This window comes from Sus scrofa, chromosome 5 (assembly GCF_054392235.1).
Source record: "Sus scrofa isolate SSC_HxYL_T2T_F1_AM1 chromosome 5, Sscrofa_HxYL_maternal_Yorkshire_Landrace_v2.0, whole genome shotgun sequence".
Taxonomy (NCBI): Eukaryota; Metazoa; Chordata; class Mammalia; order Artiodactyla; family Suidae; genus Sus; species Sus scrofa.
The window spans coordinates 34,241,178-34,257,493 of NC_139387.1; the positions used below are offsets into that span (position 1 = coordinate 34,241,178).

Genomic DNA, 16,316 nt, shown 5'->3' on the forward strand with positions numbered 1-16,316 from the left:
ACACAATGGAATACTATTCAGCCATAAAAAAGAATGAGCCAGTCCCATCGAAATGTGACCTGGTTATTCCCTAATTGGAGTTTACATAGTCACTCTCTTTAGGAGATTAGACAGTTGTTTCAGTTTCATTGTGAAAATGCCATCAAGTGAGAGATGACTCCTGGGTAAATCTGGAGAGGGAATTAATCTCTCCCACAGGAAAGCCTTGCCGCTGGATAGTAGTACAGCTTTAAGAGAAATCTCCAAACCTGAGCAAAGTATTTCCTGGTTTCCCAGATTTAGAGACTGAATTTGGCGGGTTGCCAAATCCTCAGAAACATCAAGGGTCTACTAAAATATAGTAAGAAATGATCGAGGGAGAAAAAAAAAAAGATGAGGAAAATGCAGTTTTTCAAAATGTGTATTTTAGATCCAGTTCTCCTTCTGACCGTGTGGCCTTGGGAAAGGTCTGACTGCTTCTTTGATTCTCCAGTTGGAAGTGAGAGGAAACTGCTGGTCCTCAGTCATTGGTGTGTCCTGAAATAATGGGCAGCTTGCGCCACTGGCTGAGTTCATTGTCAGTTTGGCTTCAGTAAAAGAGGAGCCAAAATTTCCCTATGGCCATATTTAGAAGAAGGCTCCGCAAGGAATGAGAGGACAAGATCCTGGTCCCTTCTTACCAACCAGCGTGCCTCTGTCCTTATCGTTTATGCCAATGGATGGTCTGAGGGGGAAGGGGAAGTGGGAGGGTTCTCGGAGGGAGGAGCCCTGGGCACCCACGATGGGCTTCCCTGTATTACACACAGGTCCCGGTCAGGTCCCTGGCTTCCAGGGAATAAGCTGGTCCTGTCCTGGGCTCTAGCCCTGAACTAGTCAAACAAAATAGGTCGTGATGCTGAAGAGCCTGCTGAATACCTTAAGCTCCTGCATGTTCCAGGGGGAATCAGGACTAAGTGTGTTAGGACACCAATAGAAGGGCCATTTTATGGCCTCGAATGGGAGCTCCAGAGAAGCCAAGAGTCTCACATGCCTAAGAAAGCTCTTCCCAGAGGCAACCCCAGTCTACCTTGGGAAGGTACTGCTTAATAGTAACTACCATTTCTCCTGCTGTAATTAAGGTGCCTTTTGTCTTGGTTTATTCGGGGCAGTGGAAGCTTCGCCCGCCTCTTACGCCCCTGCGTGTTAGTGAAGCTCGTTTTTACGTTCTTCGCTTCCAATTTAATTTTAAACTTTTAATGTGAAACTTTAAGTATAAAATTATGTTCCTATAGCTTCAGTCTGACCTGCTCCTCATCCCATTGTTCTTTTTCCTACATTTGAAAATCCTCTCCAGTTTCTCCAACATGTTAATTCCTGGACGGTACCCGAACTACGTACATGTCCTGTGGTTGCAAGCCACAGTTGTTCTCTGTCTTGGCTCAGCCTCCCACAACACACACACACACACACACACACACACACACACACACACACCCTCAGAGGTCCCTCTAAATAAAGTATCTATTCAATCTCTAGCAGAGGGTACTTTGCTGTGGACTGGGAGTCTCGGTAGCTCAGAGATTCTTCCTGCCTTTCTGGCTCAGGAGACGCTCCTCACATGTATTTTCATTCATACAGGTGCCTGATTTACTTTCCTTTTCCCTCTCTCTTCCAACTCTTTCAAGTTCTTTCAAAACATTCCCATTTTCTTCCACGCCCCGTCTACCATTTTGTCATATTGCTGGAGTGGCCCGGGCAATATACGTATCAGAGAAGAAAGAAACCATATGTTTTGAGGTAAAATTTAATGGAATAAAGAAAGAATGCCATTAATCTCCAACCCTTGAAAATGCCTGGAAGCTCCCCTTCAGACCCTCCTCAAAAGTTTCCATTCACTGCCTTTTATTAAAATCTGGTATTCCTCAAATGTCAAGTTTCAAGATGAACTTCAAAATTATTTCTTGTAAAATGTTAACTCTTTTCACTAATTATAAATGGCTCCAAAGTGGGTTTTTTTTTTCTATCATTTCGATTATAAATGTACTAGGTTTCAGTTAGAGTCTTTTGTTGCCTAGCCTGAGACTCTTCGATACCTTTTTGCACTCAAGGGAAAACATCTTCCAAATTTGACAAATTCAACACCTACCTCAACTTTTGGGTTGCTTCTCTTCTGAGACGGATCTGGTTGGCCCTGAGCAGGAGAAAACAGTCTTGTGGCTTGTGAAATACAGCTAAGGAAAACATCGCAGGGAGAGCAAGGAGATTTCATTTCCGACACCTTGGCAAGGAATCTGCCTTGTAATTTAGGTGGGTGATGAGGATGGATAATCAGCAGTGTGGACGCCAGAGTTCAGATTCTGCTCCTGAACTTCAGGGACATGTACCGCTTGCCCTCTCGTCCTATTTCAGGAACCCTTACTTGTCTTCGAGTCGAATACAAGACTTCATAGAAGGGTACTTAGTAATTGCTCCTTGAACTGAATTTCACCCAAAGCCAATTCATGGTTCTTCACCATCAGATGTGGAGGGCAAATGAAATTACATGCAAAACATTGTAAAGTACTCGGGTTCAACTGCATCCCATAAATGACTTCAATTTTCAATGAGTGGGAAGACGCAGATCTCCGGGGCGTTTTCAGTTGTGTGTGCAGGAGATGTGAATGTGTGTGTCCACACATGCATTCTGACGTTGTAGAAGGGAGGAAGTTGTGAAAGGGAAGAAAATAGAGCTATTGACTGAAGAGCCATAAAGCTGTTTTTAGAATGACTGCTTCTGTTGTCTTGGAGAACGCTTCCTTTGAGAAGCGGTAGATTATGCATCCTCTTCCCATTAAGTCTATTTTGGGAAGAAATTACAGAGGATAATATATTACCCACTCCTAGGGTTCTCTTATCAACACAGCCTCTATTCTCATTACACACCTGCTTAGAGATGAATGAAAGCTTCTGCTCTCAGGGACACCCCCCCCCCAAGACAATCAAAATCTCCACTAAATCACCGTATTTATTTGGGAAGCCAGTGATTTTTGAAAAGTGTTAACCCTGCCCCTGAAAGCCTTGTGTGAGAGCGGCCGTCGTGCCCGTGGTGGCGTGAGCCTGCAATCAGTGTCAACAGTGGCCAAGTCTCAGAATTGTTTTCTAAACAGTGTGGGGCTTCCTACCCCGGGAAAGATTTATCTTCATTTGGCACCTACTCCCAGTTACGGTGGAACCAGAAGTTTACTTCTCAATAGTTTTACAAATTATGCGTTTAACTTTGTCTCCATAGAATTAATGCATGGGAGGCAGGGGGAGATGGGGGAACAGAGGCTTTCGAGGCTGGTTTGCAAAGTCAAGTTTTTAAAGTAATAGAAGCAGTTCTCCCCCTGAGCATGATGGCGCGATGAAGTTCTATTCCGGCCTGAATGCACGTTTGCATCTTCATGTCCATTGATTTAAACCTGAAAATAAAACAACTTCAATGTTCAGCAATTTCAGGGGGGAAAAAAGTCATTTAATCATGAGACAACCACCGTTTTCTTTTGCCCTTTAAACCTGCATTCAATCAGCTCAGATGCTGGTTTACAGTCTCGTTAACTGCTAAGATCACAAAGGAGGGGTTAGCGGGAGCACCACCAGCAGCAGGAAACTCTGAAACGCTCTCATTGTCACATGAAACATTCAGCAAGACATTCCTTCAGCTGTTTCCCAACACACACTCGGCTCAGAGGGAGGTATCTGGCAAGAAAAACGCAACCTCCAATTCCAGAAGCACCCCTGTGTCCATTCAAGGAAAGGGGGCAAAAAAATGTTTTGCACGGAATCTCCTGCATGGCTACGTTGATCCTTGTTAACTGTGAAATACACCGGCTTCTTCTTGCTACTCAAATGTAATGTAGGAAGGATATGCAGGCTCCTAGGCAAAAGGCTTAGATGTTGCTTTTTTTTTTTTTTTTTTTTGAAGGAGGAGGCGTTGCAGTGTTTAATGGCCTTCTTTCAACACATGGGAGGTTTATCACTCCTTTTTTTCTGTTTGTTTTTGTTTTGTTTTGTTTTGTTTTTGTCTTTTGAGGGGCGCACCCACGGCATACGGAAGTTCCCAGGCTAGGGGTCCAGTCGGAGCTGTTGCTGCCGGCCTACACCACAGCCACAGCCACGCCAGATCCAAGCCGAGTCTGCGACCTACACACCACAGCTCACAGCAATGCCGGATCCTCAACCCACTGAGCAAGGCCAGGGATTGAACCCGCAACCTCATGGTTCCTAGTCGGATTCGTTGCCACTGGGCCACGACGGGAACTCCTGTCACGCATTTTAAAAGTACAACTTAACATCCTTTTCAAACCAGCCTGAGTTCCAGCCCGGGAATGTTTGCACAAAATGGCCCCTTTCTTCCTCAGAGCGGGATCCTCACAGGTGCCCATTAATCGCTATACTTGTAGGAACTGAGTTTATTCCATCCATGGTGGGCAAACCAAAAGCGTTTTCTGCAGTGCAATTCTCAGAGCTCCAACTCGTGATCACACCAGGCTCGAGGAAGGGATCCCAGCTTTCTGAAAAGAGGACTTACTGCTCCACCCCAGACTGTTTGCCTTGGAGCTCTCATTTTGCCTCTGTTGGGGGTTCATTTTTGCTGCCAGATGCATGGGCCACGCTGGAAAAGAGGTCGCTTCACTTCTAAGTGGCCAGGTTGTAGACCGAACTGGTGATTTGTTCAGTGTTGAAGAAGGCGAAGACCGAACGTCTCAATTTGAGATGGAGATCCTGGAAAATCTTGAACTCTCTAGATTTCCACTGGCCCAAGATCTCATAGCCAGTTAGAAGCAGAAAATGAGTTAGAAGCCAGAGTCTTGATGGCTAGGTCGTCATGCTTTCAGCTAGCCAGAATGCAAATATCTCCTGATTGGCACTCATGGAAGAGAAAGGCTTATTAGTCTCTCTCCTATATACGTATCCCCAAAACAGCTCTTTTAAGTCCCCACCATCCATCCTGATCTTCTTCAAACGAAACAATGGATTCTTTTTCATTTCCTTTAAGATTTCTATTTTACAATCATTTCACCGTTTTCATGCAGTCTTTGTGCAGCAGACTTACAGATTCTGAACTAAAATATCCAGGGAATCGGCCAACATTTTGGATAGGTATTTGGATAGTGCGTCTGCATTCTGCATCTTTTTGCTCTCGAAACCTCTTCTTAGATAAAGGTATTGTTTCAGCCAGTTTGTGGAACCATTTCTCTCATTAGCAAAACTACCTCTGCCTTCTGTTCTCACATTGTAGTGTTGTGTCTTTAACACGTGTCATTTTTTTACACTATGTGTAGCATGACTACAAAATTTAAGTAACTTTCATCTTTGAAGATGAAAGAAAGCTAATTTTAAAGACGTCTATAAACTTACCTTTGTTTTAAACATTTTTAAAAAACTTATCCACTTGATCTTTTCTCAAGATATGCATATTCAAGTAGCTAATTTGCACAGAAAGATAACTCCAGGTACCTTACATCAAGGACTTCAAAGAATGCCCATTTCTACTCAGTTTTAAACTAAATTCAACTGCAAATAACTCTATATTTTATTTTATTTTATTTGACCAAGCCTGTGGCATGTAGAAGTTCCCAAGCCACAGCATGTGAACCTGTGCCACAGCAGTGACAACACCAGATCCTTACTCACTGAGCCACCAGGGAACTCTAAGTCTGCACTTTAAAGAGGGTAGCAGTCAACTCGGTGGAGAAAAACAATTGATTAAACTAGTTTGCCTTTACCCAGATAAAATCACAAATCCATTGAATGAATTTTTCTTTTTTTCTTTCTTTTTTTTTTCGGTCTTTTGTCCTTTTTTAGGGCCGCACTTGGAGGTTTGAAGGCTAGGGGTCTAATCGGAGCTGTAGCTACTGGCCTACGCCAGAGCCACAGCAACGCAGGATCCGAGCCACGTCTGTGACCTATACCACAGCTCCTTAACCCACTGATCGAGGCCAGGGATCGAACCCACAACCTCATGGTTCCTAGTCGGATTCGTTTCTGCTGCGTGCGCCACGACGGGAACTCCTGTATGACTTTTTCTAATGTGTCAAGATATAGGTTGCTTTAAATACTACCTATGAAAGCATGGGGTATATAGCAGGAAAGAGCAGGTTTTCTTAAATGGTATTAAGAACTGGGGAGGGAGGAGGAGCATGAAAGATGGAAAAGGATGAGAGGAAAGAAGAGAGAAATGACACACTCAAGAAAAGCGGATAAAACATGGACTATTTTCAGAATAAAATATATCAGACACCTCAATAGAGTTGAATGCTTACAAGATGAGATGCTGTCCGCAGCTCCTTTGTTCCTTGATGTATATCCTATACCTGAGCGAAGTGCTTCTTTCCTGTGAGCTGGATGGCAGGAAGTAATCTATCTTCAACCTTGTTTGGTTTGTAAATAGCACCATAGAAAAGGTCTGTTGCACTTTGGAAAGGCCTTCTCCGTGTGCTCTCACTCAGTCTTGGAGGCCAGTTAAAGGGCACAGCCCCGATCACCACCTTATTCCTTCAGAGACTGTTTACAAAAGATTAAAACATGTGTCTGGGGCCCATCCCCACCCCTGTGCAGAACTAGCCTCACCCAGGCGGCTTGGCAAGCAAACCTGGCTTTCACTGCAGCAGTGAGAGAGACTTTGGGTGAACCTGGCCGTGAACCTGGCGTCTTTCAACGTATGCTCTTTGCGTCCTCCTCCTGGATTTTTAATTTCTAGGGCCTAGCAGTGGGACAATGGACACTGGCCTTCTCTCTCTTTGTCGGCTGATTAGCTGTGATTGGGATAGCGTGCGTTGGGAGAATGAAGTAGGTGGTCATTTCCTCCCCAACATAATACGGTACAAAGTGGAAATGCAAATTTCTTAGGGATGCTCTAAGTAGCAGATGGTATTTCCTTACTATATTGTTGCTGACCTTTGGGGAAATTGGTATTATGAGTTGACTTTGGCAAATTAAAATAGCATCAAGGTCTTATATTTTAAATAAAACAATTAATATCTTAGTTTGAGAAAAATTAGACTGGCGCACACCAGAAAAGACCAAACTTCTTTCGCTTTTATATGTTACCTTTAGGAATGTGTAGAGGACCTGGAAAGGAAGGTGGCAGAACTGAATTTACTCATTCATTAAAGATTTTTTTTTTTTTTTTTTTTACTTTTTAGGGCCATACCCACAGCATATAGAGATTCCTAGGCTAGGGGTTGAATTGGAGCTAAAGCTCTCGGCCTACAGCACAGCCACAGCAACGCCAGATCCTTAACCCACTGAGTGAGGCCAGGGATCAAACCCACATCCTCATGGTTCCTAGTTGGGTTCATTAACCACTAAGCCACGGGAACTCCCCATTAAAAGATTTTTTAAAAGAGGGGAAAATTGGAGTTCCCTTTGTGGCTCAACTGGTTAAGAACCTGACTAGTATCCATAAGGATGCAAGTTCAGTCCCTGGCCTTGATCAGTGGGTTATGGATCCCACAAGCTGCAGCATAGGTTGCAGATGTGGCTTGGATCCCACGTTGCTCTGGCAGTGGCATAGGCCAGCAGCTGCAGCTCCAAATAGACCTCAGAACTTCCAAATGCTGAGAGTGCAGGCTTTAAAAAAAAAAAAAGAAGAAGAAGAAGAAGAAGGAAAAATGGGAGTTCCTGCTGCTGTGGCACAACCGGATCTGTGGCATCTCAGCAGTGCTGAGACCTAGGTTCGATCCCTGGCCCGGCGAAGTGGGTTAAGCATCCGGTATAGCTCCCCAGGAATTCCATATGTCACAAGGCAGCCAGAAAAGAAAAGAAAAAAAAAAGAAGAAAGAAAAATATGTACTTTTAAGTTTTACTTTAAACCTTTGCTTTTAGCTAATGCTCTGATACATTTAGTTGGCCGTACAAAGCGTTAGGCGTGGGTCTGTTCAGATGGCAAAGCTGAGTTGAGGTGAAGGTAAAGACATCTGTATTTTTCATTCACTTGCTCAGCAGCACTAAATTTCAAGCTTGTTTTTTGTTCAGCATCAAAGACAAAGTTGTTTTATGGTTATTGGATTTTTTTTTAACTCACATTTTTCATGAAAGGGACTCCAGTCACTAGATCTTTATATTCCTTTTAGTTACTTTTCTGCCCAACAGCCCTTCTGCGTGCCATCTTGTTGAATAGGGAAAACATAATTTTGTTCTTTTTCTTTGCCTTTGAAGAAAAAAAATTTAAGAGGTTTAAATACCATTCACATTTTGGAATTTCCTTCTTTACTCCCTCCCAAAACCATCATCTCACAACCACGTAAAGTGATCCAATGTTGAAAGACTTAAGAGATGCTCGCTCCTATAAATATCCTTTATATGGTTATAACTTCTTTGTTTATCAAGGGCAACAAGAATGAAATCCAGGAGCTACCAGAGTCTGTAGACAGATGTTTGTGTGTGCACACGTGCCTGTATATATATCTATATATATCTATATCTATATATATATATATATATATCTCCAAAACTTTGTATGTCCAAATATGCACAGCGTTTTCAGCATACAAATTGCTGATCTGTACTCTTTTCCCTCCAAAAAGTCTGAGTTTGCGGACCTCTTAGTTGCTAGGGACCAAATCCCCACAACCAGTGGAAGACTAAAATATTCATCAAGTCCACAAACTGTTACATTTAGAATGGATAAGCAATGAGGTCCTACTGCACAGCACAAGGAACTATATCCAGTCTCTTGGGATAGACCTCATGAAGAAAGATAATATAAGAAAAGGAATGCATATATATATATATGTATGACTGGGTCACTTTCTGTACAGCAGAAATTGGCACATTATAAATCAACTATACTTTAATTAAAACACTTTTTTTAAAAAATCTAAAAATTTTTTTATCAAATCCAAGAAATTGGAGTTGTTTTGAATAGTTTAAACTTAAATCATTTAAACTAATGAATTTGTCTAGTTTAAATAGTTATCTTCCATTGTTTATTTTTTGTTTTTGGTCTTTGTCTTTGTAGGGCAATACCTGCACATATGGAGGTTCCCAGACTAGGGGTCCAATCAGAGCTGTAGCTGCCGGCCTACACCAGAGCCACAGCCATGCAGGATCTGAGCCATGTATGCGACCTGCACCACAGTTCACGGGCAACGCCAGAGCCTTAACCCACTGAGCGAGGCCAGGGACCAAACCTGCAACCTCATGGCTCGTAATCAGATTCGTTTCCGCTGCGCCACAACGGGAACTCCCGTTCTTCCACTGTTTTATAGCACAGTTCAGCTTCATAGTCCAGGTTTTTAAATGCAGGAAATTTACATTTAATCCTAAGAAATATAAAGCAAGATGCCTGGATTCCCCTGATGGTTCACATTCATTGTCATTGCACCTCTTTCTCAGAAGAAAGGGGATGAGAGAGCTGGGGTCAAAACCAGGTACAGTCAAAGTTCACCTCGTCTTTGGACCCTCAGAAAATACAAATTTTCCAGAGATTTGAATATTAGCATCTTTACATTTTTAACCTGAAGTTTTGATAATGGTATATATGAAAATCTGGCAAATGGATACGGTACAAGTGTCTCTGACTACGTGTATAAATTCAGTGCATGCAATCGTGTATGTTTCTTAATGACATTTGGTCCTTATCGGGAGCATGGCTAGACTTGTCAAGTAGAAAGATCCTCTCCTTTCATCCTTTCTTCCTTTGTCATTTCTTGAGTGCCTGCTGTACAAGGCGAACTATGTGCTACCCTGGTCCTAAAAGGCCCTTCGTGAATGAATAAGCAAGCTCAGTGGGTGATTATAAAGCCTCGTTTTGGGTTTAGGACCAAATACAGTGCTAGCTGAAAGGGTTATATCATCATAAATAGTGTGATTATATCGGGGGAGAATGTGTTCCCCACCAGACCCGGGGTTCCATGTTTGAAAAGTACTCCAAACACAAGAGGGACCACTTTCTCATGAAATGGGAAGAAATATATGCATCTGCCGCCTCCCTGGGCATTGTGATAAGACTACTGTCTGCAAAATCCTAAAGCAGCCATGTCCTCCAAGGGTTTCTTCACTTTCTAAAAAAAAAAAATTATTGTAATAGTTAGTGAACTGTGCCTTGCCCCTGCCATAGGGACCATCCGTGACGTGGCCACTCTCAGCGCACATCACAGACACCAGCTTGCCAGTGTGTTCCCCGTGCCTCTGTCCCACAGAGGTCGAGTTTGTTCTTGAGCTGTGACAGGGGAACAGTGTTTGGCTCTTTGAGCACTGGGGCTGGGATATTTGGGGAGATGAATCATATTCATACAAATACTCGAACCTCATTACCCTCCTCTGCCGCAGAACGGAGGGCAGATGCCTCCTTCGGAATAGACTGGTGTAGATTTCAGTGTCTGTTTCATCCATTCTTAGCCGCTTGGGTGACCTGGGGATCCACGGTCTGTCCTCATAAACGTGGTGGTGTATAGGAAGGACCTTTGCAGAGCTCCCGTGTTCTTTTATGACTGTCGCTTTTTTTTTTTTTTTTTTTTTGGCCTTCTCTAGGGCCACTCCCATGGCATATGGAGGTTCCCAGGCTAGGGGTCTAATTGGAGCTGTAGCCGCCGGCCTACACCACAGCCACAGCAACGCCAGATCCGAGCCACATCTGTGACCTTAACCCACTGAGCAAGGCCAGGGATCGAACCCGCAACCTCATGGTTCCTAGTCGGATTTGTTAACCACTGAGCCATGACGGGAACTCCAGTTATTGTAGCCTTTATCAGAAGATTATATACACCTGGCCAGACACAACATGGAGCTGGATGTCTTTTAAACTGTCCTTACTGTTTGTCGTTTAAGCCTCCGCAGTACTGCAGAGGTCTTTCATGTACCCCATCTGAACAAGCTCTACAGAATCTGTGAGAGAACTGATGGTCTCGTGAACATTTCGCATATTCATTTGTTCATTTCATACAGTGAACCAGATGTCATTAATGCAAAGAGATGAAAAGACCACAAAAAATACCCACAAAACTGTATACCCTTCTTCCTCAGGTAGCCATCCATACGTTAAGTCCATTGTCCAGAAATAACTGTTTACAGAAAGAATAATTACGAAGGACAGTGGGAACTGGCCACCAAAAGTGTCCTTATTCCTTTTAACATTAGCTTGTACTCTGTAAGCAGTCAGCAAAAGTGAGGATCTTTTCTAATCCCTAAATTTTTACCTTGACTGTCTTTAAGAAGAGTCGACCTGTCCTTAATCTGCTTAAACTCTTGGGGACATGATTCACTTACATCAGAATAGAATACAGGAGTTCCTGTCGCGGCTCAGCGGAAACAAATCTAACTAGCATCGATGAGGTCACAGGTTCGATCCCTGGCCTTGCTCAGTGGGTTAAGGATCCAGCGTTGCCGTGAGCTGTGGTGTAGGTCGAAGACTCAGCTCGGATCTGGTGTGGCTGTGGCTGCGGTGTAGCCCCGAGGCTACAGCTCTGATTGGACACCTAGCCTGAGAACCTCCATAGGCTGTGGGTGTAGCCCTAAAAATACAAAAAAAAAAAAAAAAAAAAGAATACAGAAGGTGATGCCAGCAGAGACCCCTTGTAACATGTGCACAGAAATGAGTTCTCAGAAGCAGTAGCAGAAATCTGTTGAAAACTCCGGTATCCACGATGTCTTACCTCATTTTCTTTCTCAGTTTGCAACAGCAGTGTCTCTTTTGAAAGATACCTAAGCCTCAGCTAGCTGTTTGAATTCCTAGGAAAGGGTTACTTTCACTGGTCGGTAGTTCTCAGAGATGGGGGAATTCTTACCTCTGCTTCAGAAGAGCCACTTCGTTGCTCTCAGGGCTCTAAGGCACAAATAAATGACTACACGGTGAGGTAGCGCCTTTTTATGCTTTGACCTTTTTTTGCTTTTTGTTAGAATACTAGAATTCATGATGTGTGGAATGGTTCCGTTTGTTTGTTTGTCTTAAGGCTGCAGCATATGGAAATTCCCGGGCTAGGGGTTGAATCAGAGCTGCAGCTGCCAGCCACAGCCATAGTGATGCCCAATCCAAGCCATGTCTGCAACCTACACCACAGCTCACAACAACGCTGGATCCTTAACCCACTGAGAGAGGCCAGGGACTGAACCCTCATCCTCATGGATACCGGTCTGGTTCATTTCCATTGAGCCACAGTGGGAACGCTGGAATGGCTCCTTTTAAACCCTCACCCACTCGTGCACTTGGACTACCTATGATGTCTCGGCTGTAACTGGAGGATGGCAAAATGTGCCTTCACGAGAGACTCAGCCTTGATGTTCTGTCCCAAATCAGGGTTCATCATTCCTCCAGTTTCTCTGTAGAAACCACTGGAAGCCCCCACCATCATGCCTCCAGTTTCTCTGTAGAAACTACTGGAAGCCCCCACAGAAGCCATCTCTGAGAGATGAGCAGACCTTTGGTCTCATGCTTACCTTCATGTGTGTTAATGAAAGTTCACAGGCTAGTGATCAGCGGAAGAACTGGCCATGTAATCACTGCACTTAGAAGCCAGCGTTCTTCATGCTTTTGTCTCTTGGTTTCCTCATCTTCTCCATGAAGACCCTGACTGTCAGTGAGCATCCAAAAAGGCATTGGGAGGCTCGGTCTTGGCCACATCTCTGGCAGCCAAGCAGGTCTTCCCTTGCCAGACTGGGAGGAAGTTGAGAGCAAGAGAAGGAAGGAAGAGTCCTCTCGCCAGGGGTCAGAGCAGTGATGGAAGAGGGGCTTCTTTGCTTGGTTCTTCTGCCCCTGTCCCCACAGCTAGAAGTAGCGGCTTTATCACCTCCCAGGAGCAGGGAACTTACACAGAGTGGGCGCGGCTTGCATCCTGAAGATGCTGCAGTTGTTGAGTCTTTAGGGGGAAACATCAGGGAAATTAGATCGTCACATATCCACGCTTTCACATTAGTTCTGCACTCTATAGATGTCACCCTATAGGTTGAAAAATCAGCTTAATTTTAAGATTCTATTTATATGGGGCATATTATCAATTATTAGAAACATTTAGAAGCCTTGCTGAGCAGTACACGTAGAGTCGAATGTCATCGTTTTAGACGCCTGCTTATTAGCAGTTGTTCGAGAATGGTCTGGTAGTCATCTTAAGCACAAAGTAGCTCCCTGAAAATTTGTTAAATAAATGAAATCTCTTTGACAGCAAAATCTGCGTCATCGCAGTGTGTTATACATGCTTGTTTTCATCTAAGGGCATCTGTTTGGTTTCTTTTTATTTTTTCCTGTTTGTGTAACACGCATGCAGACATAACATAAATACTTAAGGGCCGTTGTCTTCAGGAAAAGTGTCTCTCTCCACTTTTAACAGCCTAAGCATTCTAGAGGTAGTTTGCAAGCAAACTTTAAAAAGGAGAATTAAATTTGCTTCCCATTGAAATGCTGACTTTGCAGTTTGCTGAAAATTATTTTTGGAGAGAGGTGATTTTTGATGAAAATAAAGAGTTGGTGATTTTTTTTTTTAATCCTGCTGTCAAACTGGTAGTCATTAATTGCATTTAATAAAATATAAATTCCCCTCAAAAGAAATCCCTAACAATAGTACTTTTACAGCCTGGCTCTCTTTCCCAGCAGCCCAGGGCGTTTTGAAGACAGAACAAGGGAAGTTCTTTAAGCTGTGAAGTTTTGCAGGGTTGCAGTTAAGTGCTTTAGGCACTGCATTCTTGATGCCGCATCATATTACAGCAACATTAGGAAAAAAAGCTACGGGACTTCTCCCTCATGCCTAACACATATAGCTTAAATGTTCACGTGGCTGGATCCACACACCAAACGGATCTGTGGGGTCAGATGCTGTTTGCAAGCACAATTATGAAGCCGGTTTACCATGAAGTAATGGTTCCTTGTTAATATTGTGAATGTGTGTGTTCCTTGCTCTCTGTAAATCTTTTGTTCCTTTTTTTTTTTTTTTTTTTTTGGCCTTTTAAGAATGTGGGGGGAGGACATCCCTATCCACAAATCAAGTGCTTTAAATAGCCAGGAGAGAGCTGAATGAAGGAAATCAGGCTAGATAACATCTTTGTAAAACGTATGCCAATGAACTCTGCATCACACAATACAAAGGAAATTGCCATTGTCCTGTGCAAGTTAGGTGAACAAAGCACATAAAAAATCCCGTTCTGGTTGCCATGCATGTTCCTGTGCAGCCGAGACCGGAATCTTGAAGGCCACAGAAAGGCAAGGCTTAAGTGACACTCTGGCAAATCAGAGACAGGGGGAGGGTTAAATTTATATTGCAGAGAATCCGGTCATCATTCACCAGAGTGAAACCCAGGTCTTTGATATAGAACAAAGCAAATCACAATGCAGAATGCTGCCCTTGTGGCTGCTGCTGTTACTATTACTTCGACACCACCCCCGCCCTGCCTGGTGCTAGGAAACAGTGTTGATTAAGTTTTCACAGCCAACAGTCGTGCGTGCCATGTATTTTCGGGACCTTGATCGCTTTCCGTCAAAAACAACTACCCGTGAGGAACCCACATTACGCCCATGAAGAAGTTGAACCAAGTTATGGGGCTTGTGCATAGCTGATCTAGACCTGATTTCCAAGGCCTTTCTGGGTTCAAAAGCTCTGTCCCCCACCACTATTTATACTTGCTTTGCGTGTATGCGTGTGAAGCGGCTAGGATAATGCAGGATTCAAGACATCCCGTCCAAACCTTGACAAAGTAAATGGAGTTCCTCGGGGGAGAATTTCCTCAAGGCCAAAGAGCTGTCTCTGGAGTCCTCCAAAGCAGCTTCCACATCCTGGAAACAGCAACTACAATCAAAGATAGCACCTTACAAACATCCTTCCTTTATTCAAAAAAAAAAAAAAAAAAAATGCTACCACCACCAACTGTCCCTCTTTAGATCAGAGATACACACACTCGGATCTGGCACTAAGCCCAGACATACCAAAACATGTATCATCTAGAGCCAAGACTTGGATCCCACTGTACTCCAAAGAGACAAGCTTCTCATTTTAATCGACGAGTCCTTCCCAGGGCAGGGACACTCCCCTGCTGACGTGACAGGGAGTCGGAAGAGCAAGCCTAAGACAAAGAGTGGTTATAAACGGGCAGCCTCAGGCCCCAAGCAGGCTCACGGGACTCCTAGCCCAGGTCTTCTGTCCTTCAGTTTGGCCAAGCAGAACTCCAGTTGACTCCTGTTAAGTCAGTCAACAATTTCATCAACTTCCAGAATATGGGCAGGAGCTCGTGTTAGCTATGTCCTCTCCCCCCCCCATCTCTGGAATCCCTTTTGGACGAGACCAGTGAGTTACAGCTGGGTTCGAAGCAGCATGGCATCCTCATTCACTAGCTGTCGGGAACAGCTACACCCTTTGGTCCACAGTGAAAAAAAAAAAACCTCAGATCTGGATTCAGCAGAGGAGAATTCCAAACAGACTGGGAAAGCCAGAACCCTCTACACCCGTCTCCATATCCATCATAAAACTGAAATGCATACCTTCTACAAAGAAGCCTGTTCTACCTCCCGGGAAGTGGCTTGACAAAGACAAAAAGCTTTAGGCACTAGAGCAGGACAAACAGTGCAAAGAAGAATCTTGTGCAGCTGATTTCAGAGTCAAGAGGGCACTTCTTGCCAGCTCTCAAAGAAAGACCAGCACAGGGAGTAGTAAAATGCTCAGAGCCCGTGATTGCTCTTCTAGATCCATTCCCTGTTTTTCTTTGTTCACAGACAGTGACCCTTTTTCCCTGGCCCAGGGCTAGGTCTGATTTGTCTGAGCCAGTCATGGGGACCCTGTTCTGTCTGCAGAGCGAGGAGAGCTGAGCAGTCTGCTTGGGACCACAGGAAGAGATGCTTCCAACTGGATGCGGACTTTCCTGAAAGTGCCACCAGGAACAGCCATACCCATCTTGTGACTCTGAGGGCCACAGACTGAGAACAGGTGTGAGATGGTAGAGCAGAAAGATAGAAAGAATCTGAAGCCCCAAAGATTTAACCAACTGAATTTAACCTGCTAAATTAACCAATTCTAGAGGGACATCATCTCCAGGCTTTTTGTGATATTAATAATAATAATAATATCCTGAAGTTCCCATTGTGGTCAGCAGTTAATGAGCCCCACTAGTATCCATGAGGATGTGGGTTCGATCCCTGGGGCCTCACTTAGTGGGTTAAGGATCAGGCGTTGCCGTGAGCTGTGGTGTAGGTTACAGACGCGATTTGGATCCTGAGTTGCTATGGCTGCGGTGTAGGCGGATGGCTACAGCTCCGATTCGACCCCTAGCCTGGGAACCTCCATATGCCGTGGGTGTGGCCCTAAAAAAAAAAAAAGACAAATAATAATATCCTGGAGTTCTCTGATGGCTCAGAGGGCTAAGGATCCAGCATTGTCACTGGCAGATCCTTAACCTGTTGGCATGGATTTGATCTGTGT

At 44.0% G+C, this 16,316-nt stretch overlaps 1 protein-coding gene and 1 long non-coding RNA gene across 18 annotated transcripts in view; one reads left to right on the top strand and one right to left on the bottom strand.

The window, feature by feature from the left end:
• LOC146403307 (uncharacterized) overlaps positions 1–6,420 on the bottom strand; it is an 897,172-nt gene extending 890,752 nt beyond the window's left edge. For 15 of the 16 annotated variants that reach the window (XR_014803542.1, XR_014803545.1, XR_014803532.1 and 12 more), the window contains exons 1-2: positions 6,243–6,420; positions 2,105–3,398 (exon numbers count right to left, since the gene is read on the bottom strand). This is a non-coding gene — a long non-coding RNA (uncharacterized LOC146403307). Of the gene's footprint in view, positions 1–2,104; positions 4,847–6,242 lie in introns of all 16 variants that reach the window. The other variant, XR_014803546.1, reaches the window with a different exon arrangement.
• HMGA2 (high mobility group AT-hook 2) overlaps positions 1–16,316 on the top strand; it is a 144,715-nt gene that overhangs the window by 96,789 nt on the left and 31,610 nt on the right. The window lies entirely within an intron of this gene.